Genomic DNA, 22,405 nt, shown 5'->3' on the forward strand with positions numbered 1-22,405 from the left:
CCACAACTACTAACTACTAAATATGGATATCGGTGTAAAGCTGAGGTCCTCCACATTCATAATAAGTAATAATTTAATCAAATAATTGCATTAGTGAGGTCACAGCTCTCATCAAAGTTCACGGAGGTTCCATCGATTCTGAGAAATTTTCCGGAAGTCATATTTTCGGCCGATTATCATCAAATTTTATGAAGTTAATATTTGCCCCAGGAGTACTTGACCTCAGCTTTCCAACGAACCCATACACGCCCGTGTCCTCGCCACCTTACGGAAATGAAATCCAAACTACGAAACCTCATTTTTCGACTTTTGGCCACTTACAACCAGCCAAGTATGGAAGATCAAAAATATCTGAGACTGGTTTTGGGGCCTAGGCACCAAGGCCTAACTAGACATATATAAAAAAGTCCCGGAAAAAATAGCGCCGATTTCGGTCAGTCGAAATTCAAAAGAATCCCTCTAAATGACTAACAACTTGATAGTCAACGATCAAATTTGTTAGTCAGCTATCAAGTGGTTAGTCAACTATCAAATCTGTTAGTCAACTATCAAGTTGTTAGCAGTTCACTAACAAGAGATGTTTACCGGTTAGAGGCTGGGCATCTTCCTACTTGTTTCATGCACATTATCGAAATACTAAAACGATTTACACACACTACGGAACAAAATCAAATTTCATCAAAGTAATCTTTTTCGATTGAGGCTATAATCAACAATGTAAAATCCTGTTGTTCTGGGATAGCTTCTAGATCCTTCGTCCCGTTAGTTTTCTAATTTACAAATATTGGGGAATGTAATAATGGAGCCGTTTTAGAAAACTTCTTTATTGAAAGACTGATTTGAGCCGAATGAACTTCAACATTTTCTGAAGCCTATTTCGATTAAAATTTTATTAATTTGAATGCCACCCTGATCACACACTGAAAAACCAACACGTCCCACATAGCCCATCTTCAAACTTTGCCTCGGTATTTTAGTTCCACATATTAAAAAAAAAATGCATCCAAATTGGTTGAGAATTACTCAAGTTATCGTGCCTTCAACGATTATTTGTTACCCACATTTAACGTTTTTCATTGCATTTCATACATTTTCAATCACAGTGAACCTTTTTGTTACCCACATTGTTCTGGTGTAAGACCCTGACTTTCAGTCAAGGGAATAAATGTTTAAATGAGAATTATTGAAAGCTAATGGTTCGACATCGACATTCGATTTAATAGAACTTCACAAACTTGAAACTTTTATCGGAAGTTTATTGATGATCTCGTGACATTTGTATATTTCTGAGAAAAGTCTGAACGTGTAAACCGATGTAACTAAAAAATCCTTCGCCGTTATCGTGTGCATTCGTGCCGTACCACAAATGAAACTTATTCTTCGTCAAAGCGGAATATCAGGTTTACCGTTAACCGCTTTCTTCTCTTTCTTCTAATGTAATAAATTATTTCTTAGCAGCAACTAGCTAAAATGTGCAACAAAACAGGTATAATAAATCGCCCAAAACCACTTGCAGTGGAGGTGTGACGCAAGTCCTGTTATCCACTTACAAAAGAACTGATATCGGTGTAGGTGACGCTTACAGATTCGACACGCAAAAAGATATGCGTCACAAATGACAGCTGATGAGGAAAGCACGCGAAAGTTTGATCAACAAAAATTTTACCCGAAAAATTTTAGAAAGAAAATTATAACAAAAAAAATGTTTGCGTCACAAGTGGCAGATGATTCGGCTTTCTTCCGTTTGAATTCCAATCTTTAAAGCAATATATTTCACAATTTTAAAAAATTTCCTTCCTCAACATCTGCCACTTGTGACGCAATTTTTTTTGTTATAATTTTCTTTCTAAAATTTTTCGGTTAAAATTTTTGTTGATCAAACTTTCGCGTGCTTTTCTCATCAGTTGCCATTTTTGACGCATATCTTTTTGCGTGTCGAATCTGTAAGTGTCACCTACACCGATATCAGTTCTTTTGTAAGTGGATAACAGGACTTGCGTCACACCTCCACTGCAAGTGGTTTTGGGCGATATCAGCTCTTTTGTAAGTTGTGATTTTTTATAATTTGGTCGCAGATAATAGACAATCATATTGTGCAGTTTGAACGAAAATATTCTTCTTACAAAACCGTATAACTTTCTCTTTGATCTCAACCTTCCAGCTTTCATTTGACGAAAATCGAAAATTTTACGAAATTCAAAAATTTGATGAAAATCGAAAATTTGACGAAAATAAAAATAGAATCTAAAACTCAATAAATTTGTCTTTTAAACGAACTTTCTATCTGCCGTATTTTCCGAATTATGGCTGACATAGCTCGCACTTAAAACGCTCGTAACTCCCAAATAGACGACTTTTTAGAAAAACCATGAAACACGTGTCGACTAAAATCCAAAACTCAATAAAATTGTCTTTTAAACGAACTTTCTATCTGCCATATTTTCCGAGTTATGGCTGACTTAGCTCGCACTTAAAACGCTCGTAGTTCCCAAATAGACAACTTTTTAGGAAAACCATGAAACACGTGTCGAATGAAATCTGAAACTCTATAAATTTGTCTTTTAAACGAACTTTCTATCTTTTATATTTTCTGAGTTATGGGTCATATAGCTCAATGGCTCAAAACGCTCATAGCTCCGAAATTATAAGCTTTTAAGAAAATTCCTTCAAATTAGTTTCTTAGAATTACGGCCTTAACATACCCTGAAAATTTCAGCCAAATTCACCGGTAAATTCAAAAGTTTCAGTTAACAGAATAACAAAGTGACAAAGTAACAGAGTGACAAAGGTTGGTAAAATTCATCAATTTCAAATTGTATGAAAATCCATTTCTTCATACAAATTCTCAAGTTTTGAAATTCAATATCTCGGCCAAATCTTAACCTTATGAGGCGTGTGATAGCTCGTTGAACTCGTATGGACGCCCAGATTACGAATAAAATACTTTGGGGTAGTAGGAGCAAAGGGGGAAAAGTCAAAAAGTTCCTCAGTCCTGCGGAAAAATTTTTTTGTCAAATTTTTCAGTGTGAACGGACTTGCGTCACGGCCCTTCACTAACGTAGGGCCATGATAAATATCTACCAAAGCCATTCAACTTCATTCATTGTCTTCTCATTAATTTATTGAACTCGGGGGTGCAATTGGATACACTCTAGATAACAGAAATTTTTTACCGTATTATGTTTTCTGTGAATGTACGTTTTTCTTACTTAATTTCCGTTTTAAAGAAAGTCTGATTTAAGTTTCAATAATGACGACCCATTGTATATGTACATGGAAGCGACAAGTACGAGAGAAAATTGTCCCTTTTACCTTACTTCTTGTTCCATTTTTCTGTGGATTATGCCAAAAATATCAAAAATATTGAGTATACACTATCATATAATACATATAGCTGGCATCTTATAAATGTTGAGCTAAACCAAATCTAACACCCTGTTATTTTCTTGATACTACACAGTTATATTATGTATGAACTACATTGAGCTAAATATTATATTTCTCTTTGACCGAAAGTGCCAAAAGCAAACAATGATTAAATAATAATGCTCAGTATACATTTGGCAGGCGAACAAGTAAACATTTCAATGGTTGAGTGAATAGATATGTTAGTATGCGGTCGGTAGGGAGCGAGGCTAAGTTGAATTGGTATGTGGAAATTTGTAGAAAAAATAAAAATAAATGAAAACGAAAACCGGAAAAAAATAAATGGCTAAGATTGTAAATAATGTTTAAACATTATCGTGCGGTGAAAATAATCAGTATAAATGTAAATGTAGAAATTTCGGAAATATTTACTTTCACATTTAATAAAAATAAGTCGGTTTTCGCATTTACGATTGCCCTAATGTGTTATGTTAATTGGAAAAAGAACGACGAACAATGAAAATAAAGAGTCAATGAAAAACGAACTCTTGACACGATTCCACGCTAAAGCGTCTACATTAAAGTCCACATTAACTTTTATGTGCGAACGTATTTCGTTCACGTTGATTTACAAATGCAAAGATCAAATGTCAACTGTCTCCTTCGAAAATCTAAGTGACTTATTCAACCGTTGACTCATGTCATCTCACATTTGAACAATAATCAAATTCAAGTTTTCAACACACTTTATTACGATAGGGAGTCATAACTTACAGTTTTGGTTGGAAATTCAAAATTTATAGCTAATACAAAGATAGTTTTCCTATTCAATGGGTAGAAAATTAGTTTTTGGATTTCTGCACAGTTACTAAATTCCAAGGATGAGTTCGAATAGAATAGAGCACATGATAAATAATCGATGTAGTGTAATTGTTTGAATTTGCTGAAAGATATTTTTTCGTCAAAATTGTTGACGAAAATTAGTAACATTTTCTGGCTGGCGCATCACTCTTTATAGTTGTGCAACTGATGTACGTACATTTTCATTTTTGTATAAATTTATCAGAACGCCTTGTGTTTCAATTAGTAAAAGCAAGAGTTTACAATTCAAACTGGTTTACAATTCGTTTTCGGGTTTAGTATCACACAGTGTTCCAAAACGTTACTACCACATTCATAAATCTATTTTCGCAATTCCGGTCCATAATCATCACCTTTCCATGCATCCATTTAATGTCGTTTTGAAGGTATTTATTTCACAGTGCGTTTTTGATTATTTTTTCGCACTTGGGCTTTTTCACATTTTTTTCGCACGCTACATAGCTCAGTACCTTTAAGAAAGACTAAATTTTATAAATAAAAACTTTGCACAGACCAGGATTTGAACATCCAACACCAAAATTCTTCCAAACACCAAGCAACGACCATAACCATTCGGCTACAGAGTCACACAATCATACAGAACGTATTGTTGAAGCGTACATACTAAGCATTGACTACTCGATTTTATTTAGCGCGTCTCTTTACATCACATTGCAATGTGTATATAGAACAGGTTGCTTGATCGTTCAAATGAATTCATGTTTGCATGTGAATGTTTGGTAGAAATTTTGGTAATATTTTGCATTGGAAAGGTGATTATGGCCCGAAATTGCGAAAAACGTTGTATCTACCACGGTAGGTATGCCGGTATTTTTTCGCACACGACGTCTTGTCGACCTCGGCTTCGCCTCGGATCGACAATCGACATCTAGTGCGAAAAAATACCTTCATACCTACCTTGGTAGATAAATAACTATTTTGACATCAGTACGTCACTTTGCGACCCCTTTATGTACCGAATTACCCTACAGTAACAGTAGACTTTCGAAAAACCAAGAAAAAATTTTCTCGGTTTTTTAGGTTTTGGAGCCTATTTTCCCCTTGACGGGTTTGTAAATTTTCCTTGTTAAATATAAAAATCCTAAGGACGTTGCAATTTGCATTGATACACCTCAAGCATACACCTTATGGTATTTTCTATGTTCCCGAACCAACCTGCTCACCAATCGCTGTAAAACAGATCTCTTATTCCACACTTTCATCAATAACCAAAAAATTTCAAAAAAGCCTCATGAAATAAAATCGTTGTCTCTAACATTTCTGCAGCAGTAAGTGAAGGCGAGAGCCAGGGGAACATAAAAAATACCATAAGGAATATGCTTGAGGTGTCTCAATGCAAGTTGCAACGTCCTTAGGATTTTTATATTTAACAAGGAAAATTTACAAAACCCTCAAGAGGAAAATGGGCTCCAAAACCCAAAAAACCAAGAAATTTTTTTTTGGTTTTTCGAAAGTCTACTGTTACTGTAGGGTAATTGAGTGCATAAAGAGGTCGTAAAGTGACGTACTGATGTCAAAAATAGATTTATGAATGTGGCAGTAACGTTTTGGAACACTGACATGTCAGTTGCACTGAGTTGTGCAAATGGAATTCGTTAGACTTGACCGTTACTTTATTCGAATTCATGCGAGTTACTTGTATCTTGTATGAGTGGGAGATTATCAGCGAAAAACTCCTGAAAACAGTGTATCGTTGAAGCGATGTGGAAAGTTATTTTTTTTTGCGAAATGAAAAACAGGATATATGAAAGTTGAGTGGTATTAGGAGAATAAAAGCAGAAATTAAGACGAGAATAAGAGGAGGAATTAGTGTTATCGTTAAGATTATGATGAATTTGTTTTTTATTGCAGATGCTTCAACGGAATATTGAAGAATTTGCATCGGCAATATAAGAAGGTTCAGTGTCATCAGATTGAATTGGAAGATTTTAATGGTTATCTGGACAATGTATGTGTGGAGATCGAGCATGCGGAAGCCATGAAGAGTGACAGCGGAAAAAGTGAGCGTTTGATTATTTTTTATTTTATTTTTTTCGTTTGAAAAATGTGGAGATTTTTTTTTGTTTTTGTTTGTGTATTATATTACACACTTGTCACGAAGAAGTCGAGACTTGCCGAGACTGATAGTGACAAGTGTGTACTCTATTTTATCACATAAGCGAATACGAGAGTCTTCTAACAATTATATTCTATTAGCCTTCGCTGTTGAAACTATGGGCCCGTGGAGTGAAGAAGCATTAAATTTCGTAGACAAAATCGGCCAGAAACTACAAGAGTTGACTGGAGACAAAAGATCAAAATTCTTTCTAATACAGAGAATGTCAATGGAAATACAAAGACACAACGCCGCTTGTATTATGGGCACAATTTCCCTGAATAAACCATTGGAAGAAGTTTTCTATTTATAAATATGTTAAACTTGTAATATAAAATAAAAAAAAATAAAAAATTTTATCAATTGAAAAAAAAAATACGAGAGTTAAGTAATTTTGACATCCGAACATCGCGCGTATGTGATAATATATATTATCGCATACGGTGTGTATTGTGCGCTATATACACGACGTACATAAGAGTAAGCAAATTTACCCTAAAGGTTTTGCAAGCAAAATTATATCGAGCGCTTGCGCAAGTATTAGTACGAGTCTCTTATATACAGCCCTAATGTACTATTATCGCAGTAGGCAAACATCTCTTTTCCTAGTGATATAATTTTGCTTGCAAAACCTTTAGGGTAAATTTGCTTACTCTTATGTACGTCGTGTATATAGCGCACAATACACACACACCGTGTGCGATAAAATAACTCACTGCTATACGGCTGTATATAAGAGACTCGTACTAATACTTGCTCATATACGTACACGTCTCTTATATACAGCAGTAATGTACTATTTATTTCCTACTGTGATACACTCTCTAAATGACCGCCTTTTTCCAAATCTCTTATTTCTCTAAGCTTCTCTCATTTCTCCATAACGAATATATAGAGAAATGAAAGTAAGAGAAATATGAAATTTAGAAAAAGACGGTCATTTAGAGAGTTTATCACAGTAACATTTTAACCAAATTTCTTAAGACTGGTTAAACGAATTCGAAAATTTACCTATGATTCCTCATTTATCCCTTCATCCCTATTTAGAAATGTTTACCTTCCAGTGCTGTTAACACTCAGATTGTCGTAAATCCAAGAAAATTCTTGTCATACAAAGCCAGTCGATGGCGATGGTTGTCACGGAACCCTATCATTTCCATAAAGTTTCTAACTACTGCGAAATAGCCGAAGCATTTAATTTAGAATCACCGAAACCTAATTCGAACTGCATTGAGTGGAAGTGGTTTTCGTAACAACACTAAATTTCGTCAATTATACCTTTTGTCCCCATGAACTGAATGCTTACTTATCATCAGCCTTTCAGCATAAAATCCATTAATAAAGTAATCAAATTGGTATAAGTTTCGATATAATCGACCGTAACCCACATCAAACAGCACATTCAATCTAACTATATGGATATTGCCTAATTTATTATTTAAGAAACAACGTAACGTACGCACGTAACTCAATTATGTTAAAACGACTTGTAAACACTCGGAATATTGAAATACTTTGAAAGAGATGCTTCATTATGTGTGTGGAATGGGTGAATGATGTGAGCAACTTAAAATGGAGCACGTAGAAACTGGCAATGATACATTAACATTATATGAGAAAACAAATCTGTTCAACATGTGGAAATTGGCGCAAACGGTAAACGGTTTTTCTTTTCTTTTATTTATTTCTTAATCTCTTAAGGATTTAAATAAAATTCACGTCAGTTACAAGATTTTATTTTTTGTTTACTCATTTATAATTCGTTTCTTTTTCTTACGACATTATTCATCTCAAATTTTCATTACGCAAGAATCCATCTTACGCGAAAAATAAATAAAGTGGAATACAGGGGATGTCAGTGAAATTTAGGCATTGAGAAATTTAGACATTTGTTGCAGCTGGTCCACTTATATAAACTAAACTACTTTGCGTATTTATACGGGTGAAATAATTATTGGCAGTTGTAAAACCGAATAAAGAGATATCAACAGTGTTGTTTGTATGAGTATGAGTGGACCAGCTGAGCCAAATTCACGTATAAATTTCACTGACGTCCTCTGTAAAAACATAACATTAAATATTGAGACTTTTAATGGAAAATGTCGAGATTTGTCCAATGAACTAATTTTGAATTCTTTGATGAAAGTAAATTTGATTTTAGGTGTTGTACATTTTGATTATTGTGTATTTGTACCGCTTGTGGTTCAACACAACAGTCGAAATAGGTTTGTTTAACCTTCGATAACTAGCTTTTAAATAAGGAATTTCTGAACAAAGAATGAACAAATTTTACTAAAAACGAAAGAAATATTTCGTTGTTAGCAGTATCGATGCTTTTCATTTACCAAGAGAATAGAATGTTCCAACTAGAACTACTTTATGATAATATAATTCTAACAGTAAAATAAACACATAATTGCATAAGGTATGAGGACGTTTTGTTCGCAAACAAGCACATAAACTTGGTCAAACTTGCTTTCCTTTCAGATTCTCTTCAAGTCACTGTATATAAAATCTGCACTGTAAAGCAGAATCAATGTTTAGTTAGTGGGTTATATGGATTTTTTTATGCACTATGGACCTACTAATATCCATATAAGAAGATGGGACAATAGGATTTACAGAAAAAATCATGAAAGCACAAAAAGTTACAGTTGACACTTAGGACAACCAATAAATACCAACGAGGTCGCTACAAAACAGCGCAGAATCATGGTGTACCATACCAGGATGGTCCTTCAGTCATTGCAAAAATCTGCAAGATTTTCTTTCTCAAAACTTTGTTTCTGAACTAATTAAACGACTTATTTCCTACTGGCCAATATTACTGTCGACTGTTCTTCAAGACGATGTGATAGAGAAAATTTTACTTCGGTCGTATGTACCAACTCACTATAAACATGCACTAGAACAAATTTAAAATAAGAGGCCTACTCGACGCAGAATTTTTCTTATAATTTTTTTCTTTTGTTGGTATGGTAAAATCACCAGTATTCGACAACAACAACAGTAGATATTTTCCCTATAATACCACTGTAAGGATCAAAAAAGAGGTTTTTTTGACCATTAAAAAAATTGTTCTGGTGTCTGCTTATAGTGCGTTGGTCAGACTCAGCCTCTCTAATGGGCAGAGTGCAAGAAAAACGTTTTCGCACCAGTGTGTGTAATTCTTACTTCTAACAATATAACAAAGAGGCAAGAAATAGTTCAATTCCTTCACATAATTGCATAATTGATCACATGAGGGATACATTTTTTTAGGCCGAACACATTCGTATGGTTTTAAACAACAAGCTTCGGAAACCGTTATTTTGACACGTGCTCGCCTTCGGGTTGGATATGCAAACTCTAATGCTCAAAACAAACGAGGCATTGAAAACGTGTTTTGGTCCTATTTTTCATGACGAAATTTTCGAAACTGTCAAATGAAGTTAGAATTTTTTCTATTCAAAATCGCGACTGCTGCATCTGTCAATGAAAACTAGGACCAAAACACGTTTTCAATGCCTCGTTTGTTTTGAGCATAAGCTTGTTGATTGTGACACTTGTGACTTTGTAAGGTCACCAAATTGATTCTGAGTGTAATGAATTATCAAGCAGCATCCAATGTATCCTGTTTTATTGTCTTTCCATGTACATGTAACAAAAATTTTCCGATTGGATAGGCATTAAACATATATTATGGATGTATCCATATAACAGACAAATTTTCAGTATATATAGATTTCCATCCACGATTTAGAGAGACTCGCCATTTTATTTTGTACAATTGGATCTCGTTATAGTCTTGTATATCAAATATATGAAAAATATCTGTCATGTATTTTGATTTATATGCAAAAGAAAAACCGTTTACTAAGGAAATAATATGTTATACCATCTACAACACATTCTGATGTACCTTACAGAAAAAAAAAACGATTTCCCAAAGGAAGAGTTCTATCGTTAAGTTTCTTTTTGTTTTGAATTCAGCAAAACTGAAAGTTAGTAATATTCAAATTTTAAAATTCCGAAAAGAAACTTTGCCTTTAAATTCAAACCGAAAGCAACGCCGGGCTCAGCTTTTCTTTGTATTTATATATAAACTAAACTGGGTAACAAACTAACAAAATATAGCAGATGTTATCATTGTTCGTGCTATACGGACAGAAGGTAGTATTTTTACGAATATCACTTCTGGTTCCATTTCCAGTTATTGTTGGAAAACATATTTTCTTTAGAGAAATCAGACAATAGCACCGGCACAGTTTATTGATTATGTTATATGTTTTCAGTAAGATAACAGCGGAAATTTAAAGAAAATGATTTCTTTACCTTAATAACAATAAGTTGCATACATTGCTGATAAAATTAAATGGAATTGGATGTATTGACTCAACAGAAATTAATCTACGATTATGCGATTATTAAACGCGTTGCTCATGATATAGCTATTTTGGTAACTAGTTAGTTAGTAAATGGGATTGTTTTGCGCATTAGATGTGGGATTACTGATACGAGCGAAGCGAGTTCTGCATAAATCGTGTGCGCAAAGCCACCTTTTACTTTACACCATTTAGAGCTCGTACAGTAATACTTCGTAAGTTTAACCAGTGAATTTTGACAAGAAATCTACCCATATAAATTATAGACACCTGTCAAAATTTCCACAGTGAACTTCACGGAACATTACGAACTCTTAGATACTGAAACAGGTGTACCAATTATGAATATTTTGACTTTACAGTAGATAAAATATATTTTTTTCCTTGACATAGAAATATCAATCTGGTTCAACACTTGTATCGAAATAGGTATTTATGAAGCAGATACCAAATAATTTTTACCAAAAAAAAATTGACTGGAAACGACCAAAATCTTACCAAAAAAATCTGCGTCGCAAAGTAGCAGATTATCAGGAACAGACCAGCAAGAAAATTTATCTGCCACATGCGACGCAATTTTGGTCGTTTCCAGTCAAATTTTTTTTGGTAAAAATTATTTGGTAGATGATGAGAAAAACTAAGCCAGCTTGATTGAACTTGTGGTGATCGCAGTATGTCAACGACTGCGATCACCACTAACTAATTGGGTGTAAAATTTAATTTTTGCGTAACGAAGCTGAAAGCGTCAACTCTGGCGATATCATTCATTTTAGAAATTGTACCTCAAAGATTTCGTCACACTTTTCTCGAAGAGATTTTTGTTGCGATATCAGTCGTTTTAGAAGTGTAGTCAACACTGCTTTTTAGAACAGTTCTAATTAAAAAAATTGACGAAATTCGAAAATTTGAAGAAATTCGAAAATTTGACGAAATTCGAAAGTTTTACGAAAATCGAAAATTTGACAAAAGTCGAAAATTTGAGGAAATTCGAAAATTTGATGAAATTCAAAAATTTGATGAAATTCGAAAATTTGAAGAAATTAGAAAATTTCACGAAATTTTAATATTTAACGAAATTTAAAAATTTGACGAAATTCGAAAATTTGACGAAATTCGAAAATTTCACGAAATTCCAAAATTTGACGAAATTTGAAAATTTGACGAAAATCGAATATTTGACGAAATTTTTCAACTCTAGCGATATCATTCATTTTAGAAATTGTACTTCAAAGACTGCGTCACACTTTTCTCGAGGAGATTTTTGTTGGGATACATAGTTGGCACGTCTCAAAAAAATTTCTTCGTTCTTTTTTTGGAAGTTAGACTGCGTCAAGTCCTCCGCTATCGCTCCGGATATGATCGTAATTTTGCTAAGAGGACCAACTTTCTTTATTCGTTTACCTTCCGGCACTACCCCATACAAAAATACGAAAAACTGAAAAAATGTTCAAACGGATGCGGTGCGGAAGTGGTCTCGGCGAATTTGGTACCATTCGATCGGTAATTGTCCCTGCTACACGATAAACATGTAAAATTGAAAAAATCCACTGTTCCATCCAGATTACTGATGCGGTCGTTGAGCATCTGTATTTCAGAGTTCTTCTCATTGAAGTTTCTTTTCACCAATTACAGTTTGTTTACCAAGAAGACGCATTTATTGCAAGTTTGTGTTACGTGTTTTTTAGAACAGTTCTAATTAAAAAAAGTGACGAAATTCGAAAATTTGAAGAAATTCGAAAATTTGACGAAATTCGAAAGTTTTACGAAAATCGAAAATTTGACAAAAGTCGAAAATTTGATGAAATTCAAAAATTTGATGAAATTCGAAAATTTCACGAAATTCGAAAATTTGAAGAAATTAGAAAATTTCACGAAATTTTAATATTTAACGAAATTTAAAAATTTGACGAAATTCGAAAATTTGACGAAATTCGAAAATTTCACGAAATTCCAAAATTTGACGAAATTTGAAAATTTGACGAAATCTGAAAATTTGACGAAAATCAAAAAATTGACGAAAATCGAATATTTGACGAAATTTTTCAACTCTAGCGATATCATTCATTTTAGAAATTGTACTTCAAAGACTGCGTCACACTTTTCTCGAGGAGATTTTTGTTGGGATACATAGTTGGCGCGTCTCAAAAAAATTTCTTCGTTCTTTTTTTGGAAGTTAGACTGCGTCAAGTCCTCCGCTATCGCTCCGGATATGATCGTAATTTTGCTAAGAGGACCAACTTTCTTTATTCGTTTACCTTCCGGTACTACCCCACACAAAAATACGAAAAACTGAAAAAATGTTCAAACGGATGCGGTGCGGAAGTGGTCTCGGCGAATTTGGTACCATTCGATCGGTAATTGTCCCTGCTACACGATAAACATGTAAAATTGAAAAAATCCACTGTTCCATCCAGATTACTGATGCGGTCGTTGAGCATCTGTATTTCAGAGTTCTTCTCATTGAAGTTGCTTTTCACCAATTACAGTTTGTTTACCAAGAAGACGCATTTATTGCAAGTTTGTGTTACGTGTTTGCTGATCTTACATTAAGTTCATGAATGTATTTATAATAAATTTTATGTGAAACGGGAGGGAGGCCTAAGAATTCGTCGTAAATGAAACAAAGTTGTAATTTATTAATCTAAGTTTCGGAACAACAAAAATTATAAAGAGAAAAATAGAACCGTTATGTCGAATATGTGCACACATATTGTCTTATACGACGAAGTTGATGGTACATTCGTCGTGTTTTGTTTGAAATAAATTAAATTACGAATCTAATATTTTGTTGCTGCTGTTTTATATTGTATATATATATTGCTAGCACATACATCAGATCTAATCTCAGCCCATACATAATTACGAAGAAATTCTACTGTGTATCCTACATCGTTTTCAATATTAAAACGGCCCAAAGTGATAATAACAATTTATGGACATACACTCTGATGTTCGTGCTATATTTATGGGATAAAGTTTTAATATGATTTTGTCTTGTTAACATAAGATTTATTTGAATAAAATATTGCTCATATTGCTGTTTTCCGTTTCGTTTATTTTGCCTTGTTTGCTTTCTACAAATTTTTCTCCCCCCAACCGTATAATATATAATATTGCTTCAACATCGTCGTCGCTACGAAAACTTACAAGAATGTCATCACATATCTGTTTGAAATAATAAAGTTAGAAATTTGTCATCGTCACATACATACATTCATGATGTATTTATATAAATATGTATCACAGATCTTTCGATTTCGACGGAAATAATGTAAAATGTGATACATAAACATCGAAACTGATGTATAAATTTTGTTCAAATGAATTGAAAAAAAATCCGAAAAAAACACATTTCAACTAGGTATCACCTACGCATATAATTGAGTTGTTCAGTTGGAAGACTCTGGTATAAATTGGATTTAAAAAAAAAATCATTTAACAGACGTTTAAGTCAGTTGAAGTAAATTTCCTCTTTTTCATTGGTCAGCCTGGATAGGATAGGATAAGACGGACACCTAAGCCGCAAATGGCTCTGATATGAATACCTATACTCTTAAAGAGATTTTACAATTCTTCTTCTTTTTCAGCCTGTTTCTATCCACTGCTGGATGTAGACCTCTCCAACTTCTTTCCATTTCGTACGATCCATTGCCATTTGCTGCCAGTTTGTACCTGCAATATTCTTAATTCCGTTTGTCCATCTCTCTGGTGGTCTGCCTATAGCTCGTCTTTTATATGGTCGCCAGTTCATGATCTTTTTGGTCCAACGTTCGTCTGTCCTTCTTGCAATATGTCCCGCCCAGCTCCATTTCAGAGATGCTATTCTTTCCATGACATCAACGACCCTGGTTTGTTGTCGAATCCATTGATTCGTCATTCTGTCTCTGAGTGTTATTCCAAGCATACTCCGTTCCTTGGATCTTTGTGTCACTCTCAATTTATATTCGGATGCTTTCGTTAAAGTTAACGTTTCCGCTCCATAAGTGAGCACTGGAAGGACACAAGTGTCGAAAACTTTGCGTTTCAGACTATTATTCATTTTGCTTTTGAAAATTAGTCTGAGTTTTCCGAACGCTGCCCATGCAAGACCAATCCTACGTCTTATTTCTGCAGTCTAGTTGTCCAGACCTAACTGCAGTTTATGTCCTAGATATACGTAGCTGTCGACTCGTTCAATGACATTGTCACCAATTTTGATCTCTCTATCGTCCCCGATGTTGGTCATGACTTTCGTTCATCTTGAGGCCAACTTTGCTTGCCTCTTCACTCAACTGTTGTAGCATAAACTGAGCCTGACCTAGATTCACTGCTATCGGTACGATGTCATCAGCGAAGCGGAGATTGCTCTGGTACTCTCCATTTATCTTTATTCCCATTTTACTTCAATTTAACTTCCTAAAAACACTCTGCAGAATCGCCGTGAATAATTTCGGTGAAATGGTGTCACCCTGCCTTACACCTCGGCCGATTCTGAATTTCTCCGTGCTCTTATGAAGTTTTATACATGAAGTAGCATTTCTGTACACATATCGAATTGTGTTGGAGTACCTTGAGTCTACTCTACATTCGTCTAATGCTTCCAATATCGACCATGTTTCCACTGAATCGAAAGCTTTTTCGAAGTCTATGAATAGCAAGACTATGTCGATGTTATATTCCCGACACTTCTCAAAAAGGGTTCTCATCATCTGCAAATGGTCGTTTGTGCTGAAACCAGATCCGAAAGCAGCTTGTTCAACAGGTTGGTAGAAGTCGAACTTGTTAGTGTTCCTCTTCGTAATGATTTTCATAAACAACTTGTAGAGTGTTGACAATAGGCTTATGGGTCGGTAATTTTCCAGCTTTGTTATGTCTCCTTTTTTATGCAGCAATGTAATTACCGCATTTTCCCAGGCTTCTGGTACTTCTTCCCATTGGAGACATTGATTAAACAAAGCCGTGATTGCCTTTAATAAGGAGTCTCCACCTTCCACTGGAACACCATCTTTTCCGGGAGACTTTTTGTTTTTCATCTCGGCTACTACGGCCTTGACTTCATCAACAGTTATGTCAGGCATATCCTCCGATCCCACGTTTCTTATTATTGGTCTATCTTCGGTTTCTTCCGTTGGACGCTGTCTTGCTGAAGAAAACAAATTCTCATAAAATTCTGTTGCAATATTTCATATCGCATTTCGATCCGTTTGGATCGTTCCTGTTTTGTCTCGTGTTTTACAATTGTGAATTATAAATTGATCTATTTGAACATAGGTGTCGCCAGTAGTTGGTCAAGTTATGCCACCCGCTGAATTTCCGAAATTTTAAAATAGACCGTTTGCGATTTTGAGTTTCATATTTCAATAAAAAGAAGATTTACCATGAAAACCATTGAAAAAAAATGTTAACATTTTTTTATAGAAATTATTGAAAAATATTGTTGCCATCCCACTTATTAGAATCTTAGTAAGAATCCAATTAGAATGAATTAGAATGGTTCGGATATCCGTTTCAGTCTCATTCAAATTACAGCTTTTAAAGTGAGATTTAAAATCAAGCAGACATTTTCCAGATATTCTGTTTACACTTTTGTTCTACAGAATAATAATCTACATCAATTAAAAATAAATTATTTATACTGCACACGGTCTACTTACTAATGAGCCTCAAACCTACAACTGATTATTTTACAGTATATAATCAAAACCTAAATCTGAAACATGGACATGGACCCACCAACCACCATTCATTTTTCAAACAACTCGTAATCGGATCAACTGGCACAAGACTCGTCAAACTAGCAGGTCACGTTTAGGGGTGGGAGGCGTTCAAAATTTTCGATAATATCAATCGAAAGAAATTATCGATAATCGATTAATCATATCGTTATCGATAATTTAATAATTATCGATAATTATGAAAATATCGAAATTTGATAATTATCAAAATATCGAAATTTTGATATTTATCTGAAAATTCATGATAATATACCGATATATCGGAATATATCGATAAATATCGGATTTTCGGACCGAAATATCAATATATCGAATTATCGATATCTTGATAATTTTCAAAATATCAATAATTATCGATTATCGATATTTTCTTGATAATTTTCGATAAAAAAAGTCGATAATTATCGATTATCGATAATTGATAATTATCGATAATCATTATCATTATCGCCCATGCCTAGTCACGTTCCGTATTAATTTAATATTTCTTTAGTCTAGAGAGACGCGGCACATAAAAGAGGAGAACGTCGACAAAGTCATAAACGAAAGAGACGACTGGTTCGCTAAAATCCTTTCTCAAGATGAAAGCAATATTGCATGAAAAACCTTCTCGATAGGACAACCCCCAGGTGCGCAAAGGACCTAAAGGGTTGGCTCAATGCGAGAACGACAGCAGCGATTCGGGCTAACGCAACAAGAGACGAACGAAATTGTAAGTGCGATGCGGCATATGTCAATGAGATTTTCATACGACATGTAGAAGAAAAACATCGGCCAAAAAAACCTCAGTTGGTCACACTGATTTTCAGCTAGTGTTCCTTGTTAAATTTCATAGTTAAATGTAGCTACGCTAGCTCAACACTAGCTCAAAATCAGTCTTACCAACACAGGTTTTTTTTTGTGCCACGAATATTCACTCTTTCATATGGCCTCCAAGGTACATAGACATACTGAAGGCAACGCAAATCCTCAGGGAATAGCAAGAAATACGGATCCAAAGTTTCGGGTGAATGTAAGATTTGTTATGTTGCATCCGTGACGTTTGGCGTCAAATGTTGTTGGAAGTGTGTTGTTTAGTATTGAATTTTTGGCATGTGTTGCAACCTAACAATTAGTGAATTTGACTTGTGTCCAACATTATAAAAACTATATTCACCCGAAAGTAGGGGTCCGTGTGTTCTTGCGGATTTGCGTTACCTTCAGTGTTTACATACTTTGATGGCCTCGGCCTTTAAAAATTTTAAGCATACCGTGGTAAGCAAAAATAAACCGAGTATGAAGAAGAAAGATGAAATGGCGCAAAAAAGTAATCTATTACAGGGAGCCCACTTCTCCTTGATTCCTTAAATCTCCTTGATTTTCAAAAATTCTCCTGAAACCTCCTTCATCTCTAATTTGCTGGCAATCAATTGTTAACTTTCGTCTGGTGTGGATCGTGTTTGAGAAAAGTTTGGCCATCTGGTTAAGTTAGCCAATGCGTATTTATCTCTAAGTCATGGAATGCTGATCCTGAGCGAGGATTTAGCGTAAATAAATGTGTGTTAAACAATCGGGAGCAGCTCTTAGAAGAAACGATTGCGGCTATTCGGATAGTTAAGGATTACTTTGCTTACCTACGATAAGGTGGAAGATTTTCCAATTCACGCCGTAAGTGTGCCTAAAATTTGAATTTCAAGTGAACGATTGCAACGCTTCATTGTATGAAAATGACGCTGCGTTAAAAAGTAGCACGCACTTACGGCGTCAATTACTCGAAAATTGTTAGACCTCTGCTCGTCGGCCCGTAAAACATTTAGATGTAGAAAAAGAGCGAAATCGAAACAAAACGAGTAAGACAAAAACGAAAAGCATAGGAAAGAGGTCTCAAATTCGTCCAATATTCAAAGCAACGAAGCAGAAATAGCAGATGAGACTTTAAAGTTAAATGTCGCCGAAAAGTTAATTGATGATGGTAATAACACTATGTCGGCTCTAGTAAGCGAACTTAAATTAGATAAATCATCAGTGGCCAAGGCACAGATGATTTTAAATGCAGGCATTACAAGTAGCAAGGAGATAAAATCAAAAATAGAAGATTTAAAAAAAGACAAATAAAATTAAATGAATAAACTTTTAAATAACTACAAATTTAGCTGTTTTCACATCCTTGCTGATATATTTGTCTTATCTCATCTAGTGTAAAAAATTTCTGGAAAAATCTTTGATAAAATATTTGTAAAAAATTAGGAAAATATTTTCTGAAGAAACACCAAAAAATCTACTTCATAACTTCATAAATTCTTAATATAACTTTGGAAAGTCAACAAAATTTCGAATTCATCAAATTTAATCCAAAATCTTATATTTTAAAACTCCTGAAATGCTCCTTAAATTATCGAAATATCCTCCTTTATTCCTTAAAAAGGAGGCCGAATTTTGAGTGGGCTCCCTGCTGTTACTCAGACATCATCTCTACCAATTTGATGAGTAAAATCAAGATCTGTCTACACTTTGGTGGTAATTTTTATCAAATTACTGAACCATTCATCCAGTGTTTTGTCACAATTAAATTCCAAACAAAACGTTTTTAAATTTTATTTCGATGCCGAACGTTATTTGAAGTATTTTTGCATTATATTATGCATGGAAATTTTGCATAATCAATTTTTAATTCAGTAAAGTATCGTGAAAAATTAAGAAAATTAGAAAAGTCAGAAACCTTCGTCAACATGCGTGCAGCGCGCCATCTTTTTATTCAGTCGAAATTGCGAAAATGTACATATAAAACTATCGGGATATTTAGCAAAGATGTGAACAAAATGTCCTTCTTCATTTGGCAAATGACCCTTCTCCATCGGGTTGTACATGTTATGAACACAAAATCAGCTTTATAAAAAAAACTAAAAACTTTTTTGTTATGGTCTAGAATAATTTTTTGCTCATAATAATGTTCTTAATCGAAATAAAATCGTTGTTTGGAACTCAATTTGTCAACAAATTTAATTCTGGTCGGGAATTGCCCAAATGAATATCATTGTACAACAAATAACTGTCAATATTTTCGTTTTCGTATTCCAAAAAAGTAGGACGTGTAATCTGGGTGAATGATCAAATTACACACATGTAAAATTTCTGCAAACGTTATTTTGCGCATTAATGAATGAAGTAATAGTAAACCAAATTAAAAAACATTATTTTTCATTTTAACATTAAATTGGTTCAAACATATTTTTTCCTGAATAAAATGAATGTCCAATCGTATTTAACATTTAATATTACAAATGAAGCCGTGGCTCGTACGTAAGTGCGGTTACAGTAGTACTAATGTACAATTTTAATTTATGTTCCTTTATTAGGGAGGGAAAATGGACTTTCCGTTCCTAGGGAAAAGTCTTTCCCTCCTTCGGAAAGGAAAACGTCATACTACACTCGAGTATACACTTACGATGAGTAAATCTACCTCGGGCTAAAACCCTCGAACACTTTTACTCATCTGGATACGAAATATCAAATTCCTTCCCTTGTACTATACAATGTGTTTCACTTACGAAATTCCCATCAACCGTCTTCGTCCCAAAGAAGACCTATTTGTTTAGACCCCATTAACAGTCTTTTACGGCCAATATATTGTCAAGGAATCATTTATTTACTAATTGATTTTTCGATTAAAAGAGCAATGTACACATGGCTAAATTGTTGCCTATATTTAGGAGCAAATTTATTATTATTTTGATAATAATGTTGGACTCGCATCCTTTCCTGAAAAAGTACGAATATCGTTTGATATTAAAATGTGTTAGCTATCAGTAAAAAATTGAAATATTAATGGAGATGGACCTAGATCCGAGAAAACTCGATATTTCACGAAAATTTGCACATATTTTGAGTTTTCTCGGACCTATGTACGTCTCCATCAAGATTTCAATTTTTTACTGAAAGCCAACACATTTTAAAATTATCATCAAACCAATAACAATTTTGCGCCCAAATATAGGCAACAATTTACCCATGTGTAGATTGCTAGGTGGTCCACGAAAATATTTTTCGAATATAGTGAAAATGTCTTTTTCGTGAAACTGCTCTTCATCCCTTCGTTGTAGCATAAACGAAATATGAATAGTTTACTTAAATTTAGTTAATAAAAAAGTTAAACCTATGCCGTCGAACGACCCGTATTTATCGAAAGAAAATACAACGACCTGCATGCGATCAATTTGTGGTGTTTCTCTTAAGATGTCTCGATAAGCAAAATAAAGGCAGGCGGCCGAAAAGTCAAATTGTGTCACATAAATTCTACCCGAAAAGAATTTCTAAGTACTGTCCTCCCGTTATTTATTCCTCATTTTACTGTTTTTGATGTATTATTTTGTATAGTAGTGTATTAGTGTGATATGACATAAACCTATGGCCGTTTTAGGAGCGCTCACCCCTTGGCAATTTTGTAGCCTACATTTGAGCGCAAAAATATTCGTTTTTTAAATCATCAAAAAACGAATATTTTTGGGCACAAATGTAGGCTACAAAATTGCCGAGGGGTGAGTGCTCTTAACACTCCTGAATCACAAGTTGTGATATATATTTTTATCTAGAAGCTAACGCGAGTACAAACAAAAATAACAGTCTTTTCTTGCATTCGAATTACTGAAGAAAATTGAATATTTATGGCAATAAAAAACGTCATCCACTCATTGAGTTTCAACATTGCCGCCTTATTTTCTCCGGTTAGGGTATTACTTTTCATGACAGCAAATTTTAATTAGATGGTACTTTTACTTGCGCAAATTAGTGAAAGGGATCTGTTTTCATTTATAATTTTGATTTATTTTATTTGCACGTTTATTACATCACCGTAATAGATACTTATTTTCCAAAAAAAGTGAAGGAAAATAGAAAAAAAAGATTTACCTTTTGTACTTAAATAGAATATGGGTTTCGAGCAATCCGATTAACTCTTCTGATTTTTTTAACTGCTAACAGAATGTTGGTATAATAACAAATGTTTCTTTTACGGAAGAAACATAATCCAACACAGTCAACCTTTAATAGTATATTACGTACCTGATCCTACTTTGTTTTGAGTTGGGAGTTGCAGCCTGCCTAGCCTATTGCCCAAAATTTCCATTTAGGCACATGTTAGCAAAATAGCAAATATTTCCAAACTTCAGTGTTCAGTGTATTTATATTTTACATCTGACCGTCTTACTGAATATGGAAATAGAATAGCAAATTTTACGACATTTAGCCACAATTTCCTTTATTCATGTTTTCGCATTGATTCGGGCCATACATCCACACTAGTATCGAAAATAAGGACGGATTTTTTCAAGATTGTTGCGTCATTATTGAAGGTGAAACTATGTTACAATATTTAGTCTCCGACGAGATAATAGCTATTTTCATGATAAGGTAGTAAATGGTAGTGTTTTGCGGACTAGATGTGAGAACACATCGTGTGCGCAAAACCCCCATTTACTACCGTGTTAGGAACAAGGTTTTACTACTGTAATGGCATTATCACAATTAAAAACTAATTTAAAAAATCGAACTGAAACATCAAGGCATGACACCGTCAAATATTCATATTCACCACAAACAAATCTCAGATCTAGTACACTGTCAAGAATCTGCCAATTTTCAGTGAATAAATGTAAAATTATCGAAGTTCGCCGTGAATAAATGTAATTTTATCGACGTTAGCCATGCGCAAATGAAACATTGATTCTAGTACTTATAGTAGCAGAGTGTCACAGTTGTGTCGAAATATTTTCTGTGTTTTTGTCGCGACAAAACAAAAAAAAACTTTTTGTTTTTGCATCGAGTAAAAAGTGTTTTAGTGTTCAAATATGCCTTGGCAACCTAAAGAGACTATGCCCGAATACAATGGGACGCACAAGAGGTGAGTTTCTTTGAATTTTTTCGGTGAATTTTTGGGATAAAATTTTTCATACATTTTCGGGATACTGTCCTGTTATTTCCCAATGACTGGCCTTAACAAAGGTATAAAG

At 34.2% G+C, this 22,405-nt stretch overlaps 1 protein-coding gene and 1 long non-coding RNA gene across 2 annotated transcripts in view; one reads left to right on the forward strand and one right to left on the reverse strand.

Annotated features, from left to right (window-relative positions):
• The window catches only part of LOC119083572 (5-hydroxytryptamine receptor 2A), a 127,364-nt gene that overhangs the window by 48,324 nt on the left and 56,635 nt on the right, over window positions 1–22,405 (reverse strand). The gene's annotated exons all lie outside the window — the stretch shown is intronic.
• On the forward strand, window positions 3,567–6,624 carry LOC119083596. The gene is made up of 3 exons (XR_005088898.1): window positions 3,567–3,648; window positions 6,100–6,248; window positions 6,445–6,624. It is a non-coding gene; the product is annotated as an uncharacterized LOC119083596 (long non-coding RNA).

This window comes from Bradysia coprophila, unplaced genomic scaffold, assembly GCF_014529535.1.
Source record: "Bradysia coprophila strain Holo2 unplaced genomic scaffold, BU_Bcop_v1 contig_70, whole genome shotgun sequence".
Lineage (NCBI taxonomy): Eukaryota > Metazoa > Arthropoda > Insecta > Diptera > Sciaridae > Bradysia > Bradysia coprophila.